Source organism: Labeo rohita, chromosome 11, assembly GCF_022985175.1.
Source record: "Labeo rohita strain BAU-BD-2019 chromosome 11, IGBB_LRoh.1.0, whole genome shotgun sequence".
NCBI lineage: Eukaryota > Metazoa > Chordata > Actinopteri > Cypriniformes > Cyprinidae > Labeo > Labeo rohita.
The window spans coordinates 12,771,804-12,776,003 of record NC_066879.1 but is presented as its reverse complement, the minus strand read 5'-3'; the positions used below and the strand labels follow the sequence as shown (position 1 = coordinate 12,776,003).

Below are 4,200 nucleotides of genomic sequence, written 5' to 3'. Positions count from 1 at the left end.
TAGAGATTTCTATTACAAAGAAATGCTGTTCTTTTCAACTTGATATTCATCAAACAGGCCTGAGAAAATGAATAATGAATTTCACACTTTTAGTATTTCATTTTGATTGTTTTGATTTTAACATCATTAATTTGTTTTAATTTGACATTTGTTATCATTTAATTAATTAATTAGACTTTTCCATTTTTTTATTTTATATTTTAAGTGTTTTTTTAATTTTAAAATGATTTAAAATGATTTTTTTATGATTTAAAACTTTTCAGTTTTACTTGTTTTTTATTATTTATTTATTTATTTATTTTTATTAGACTTTTCCCATTTTCTATTTTCTATTTTAAGTGTTTTATTTTTTCATTTTAAAGTTATTCAAATAGTTAAATGATTTAATGCATTTTCAGTTTTGTTTATTATTTATTTTAATTTGACTTACATTTTTTTATATTTTAACTATTTTTTTATTTTAAAATGATTCATTTATTCAAATGTATTTGTTTTAATTTTAATTTTTTATAATTTAATACATTTTCAGTTTTATTTGTTTTTTATTAGTTATTTATTTATATATTTTAATTTGACTTTTCCATTTATTTATTTTAGATTTCAAGTGTTGTTGTTTTTCATTTTAAAATTATTAAATTATCTAAATTTATGTTTTAATTTTACATTTGTTTTTATTTGTTTTTTTAATATTGATTTATTTTAAGTTGTCTTTTCCATTTATTTATCTATTTATTTTATATTTTATGTTTTTTCCCCATTTAAGAATTATTCAGTTAAAATTTCAAATTTTTGATTTGTTTTCATTTTAAAATAATTTAAATTTTTTAATTTAATTTTTTAATTTTAATTTATGAATTCATACATTTCTACTCAGTGTTTTGTTTTGATTTGTTTTTTAAATTGTGTTTTATTTTAATTTCTGTGATATGATTTAAATTTTACTGAGTGTTTATTTAGATTTGTTTTCATTTTAAAATTATTTTAACATTTGTCTGATTAAACTTTGTTTTTTTCTGTTTGCTTTCATTAAAATAATTTTAATTATTTAAATTTGACACTTTTATAAACACATTTCTAGTCGTTTATTTCTATCATTTTTTTTGTTTTATTATTTTATTTTCATCTCAAAATTATTTCAATTTGACAATTTTATGATTTTATTTTATTTTAATTGCTAAAAAACAACTGTTTTCAACACTGATAGCAATAAGAAATGTGATGGATTTTTGCATCACAGGAATAAATTACATTTTAAACTCACTGACATAGAAAAGAGTTATTTTAAATCATAATATTTCACATTTACTTCATTTTTGATCAAATAAATGCAGCTTTGCTGAGCAGAAGAGACCTTTGACCCCAAACGTTTGACCGCTAGTGATCCGTCTCGTCATGAGCGTCTCCGCTGGACATCATCTGAACGCTTCAGCCGTGTTTTCTCCCGTCGGTGCGGCCCGTGTGTGTCAGCTGACCCTGGGCTGCGCCGTCGTCTCATTGGTGATCCACGGCGCCGGTTACAGCACCTACGGGACCTTCTGCATGGCGGTCTGGACGTCCTGTTTCGCCATCAGCGCGGCCGTCCTGGTTCTGGACGTGACCCGTCTGCACGCGTGTCTCCGGGTGTCCTGGGAGAACCTGACGGTGATGTTTGCGTCCTTCGCCACCTTACTGACGCTCACGGCGTCCGTCGTGTATCCCGCGTTCTTCGTGCGCGCGGACGACTGTCCGTACAACAACTGCGAGGTCAGAGACTTCCGGATCGCGGTGACCGTGTGCTCGTGGGGGGGCGTGCGTCGCGTACGGGACGGAGGTCTTCCTGTCGCGGGGCAAACCGGGCCTCGTCGTGAGCTACATGGCGACGCCGTCCGGCGTCCTGAAGGTGGCGCAGAGCTTCATGGGATGTGTGATTTTCGTGATGCTCTCCAACGGGACAGATTTCACGCGTCACGCGGCGACGCTGTACTGCTCTGTGGTGTTCGGCGTGTGTTTGGCCGGGACCGTCCTGCTGGTGGCGCTGGTGGTGTCGGGTCGGACCGCGGCCCTGCGGCTGCCGTTCGAGCGTCTCGCTGTGATCTACACGTTCGCTGCGGTGCTGCTGTATGTGAGCGCCGCCGTGCTTTGGCCCGTCTTCTGCTTCGACAGGAAGTACGGCGAACCGCTGCGGCCGCAGGGCTGCCCGAGGGGCAAGTGCTCATGGGACGTGAAGCTCGCCGTCGCCGTGATGAGCTTCATCAACCTGGCGCTTTACATCGCCGACCTCGTCTGTTCACACAGGAGCCGTCCGACGACGCAGCGTCATCGAGTCTGAACACACGGATCATATGAAATACTGCTGGATTTTGACATGCTCATGCAATGAACATCAAGTCCTGGTACAACATTACTGTGCCTATAAATGCAGATCAACAGCATCCGCTAAACTCTGATGTGCAACTGTGCAACTCCAGCTCCAAGTGTTATTTTATTTTTTTAATTATTATTTTGAATTGGTTTAATTGTTTAATTTTCACTTTTACGTTTAGTTACTTTTTTTTACATTTTGTTTGATAAATTTTGTGCTTTTTTGTCATTTTTGTCATTTTTCTTTTGTCATTTTTTTTAAATATTAGTATCAAGGTTTGTTTTTATTTTACTTCAATTTTTATTTATTTCCAGTTAGTAATTTTAGGGCTTTTACTTCATTTAGGTTGTTTTTCATCTAATATTTATATTTTATTTCAGATTTATTTTATTATGTGTTTTTGTCAATTTTATATATTTTTTTTGTGTTACTGTTTATTTATGTTTTTTTTTTTTTTTTTTTTAAGTTAGTAATTTTAGTTAGTTTTTCATCTAATATTTATATTTTATTTATTTCAGATTTAGTTTAATATTAGTTAAAATTTTAGTCATTTTGTTTATTTACAGTTAGCGGTTTAACCTTTTTTTTAGGTTGTTGCAAGTTGTTGCAAATATTTTATTTTATTTTATTTTTTCAGATTTATTTTATATTATGTGCTTTTTGAATTTTTATTCTTTTTTAAATATTACTATTTATTTTTAATACATTTTTATTTCAGTTTTAGATTTTTATTTATTTCCAGTTAGTAATTTTAGTTAGTGCTTTAACTTTAACTTATTTCAGGTTGTTGTCAAGACAGGTCTTCTTATTTTTGTTCACAGGTTTTCATCTTTTTTTTTTCACATTAATTTTAATTTTAGTTAAAGTGTTAGTCATTTTGTTGTGAGCTTTGTCATTTTTAGTATTGCTTTTTATTTATATATCTTTTTCTTTATTTCAGTGTTTATTTATTTTTATTTCCAGTTAGCAATTTTAGTTAGTTTTTCATCTAATGTTTATATTTTTAGTTTATATTTTTATTTTTTAGTTTAGTTTATTGTCAGGTTGTAACCAGGGCAAAATTTCTAATTTTTGTTTAAACTCTTTCACATTTCATTTTATTTTATTTTATTTTATTTTTTATATTACTTTATTTTATTTGTGCTTTTCTAATTTTTATTCTTTTTTAAATATTACTATTTCTTTTTCTTTTTTTTTCAGTTTTAGTTTTTTATTTATTTCCAGTAATTTTATTAGTAAGTTTTTAAAATAATTTATTAGTTATTTTAGTTAGTGCATCAACTTTAACTTATTTTAAGTTGTTGCCAAGACAGGACTTCTTAGTTTATAGTTTTTCGTCTAATATTTACATTTCATTTCATTTAAAATTTATTTTAATTTTAGTTAAAGTTTTAGTCATTTTGTTATGAGCTTTAACATTTTTTTTTTTTAGGTTTTTAGGTTTAGGTTTTTAGGTTTAATTTATTTTTATTTCATTTTTGTTGTTTAAATTTTTATTTCATTTTTGTTGTTTAAATTGAACCTAATTTCAGTAATTTGCCAAACCAACATTCCTCATTTTTCACCTCATTTTTTTTTTTTTTTTTTTTTTTTTTAATCTTAGTTAAAGTTTTAGTAATTTTTTATTTAATTTTATTTTAAGTTATTTAAGTTTCCTTTTATTTATTTTTATATTATTTAGGTTTCGTTTATTTTTATTTCAGTTTTGGTTTTTATGTATGTCCACTTAATAATTGTAATGCCTGAAGCTCAGCAGAATTTGCCCGTCGTGTTCTTCTTGCTTAATTGATTATCAAATATTTCAGCTATTTTAACGATGTTTTCAGATACAGTGTTATACGCTTGACCACGTTTAAATG

At 29.3% G+C, this 4,200-nt stretch overlaps 1 pseudogene; it reads left to right on the top strand.

Annotated features, from left to right (window-relative positions):
• Positions 1–1,353: 1,353 nt before the first annotated feature.
• LOC127173484 (myeloid-associated differentiation marker-like protein 2) lies at positions 1,354–2,308 on the top strand (annotated as a pseudogene).
• Positions 2,309–4,200: the final 1,892 nt, after the last annotated feature.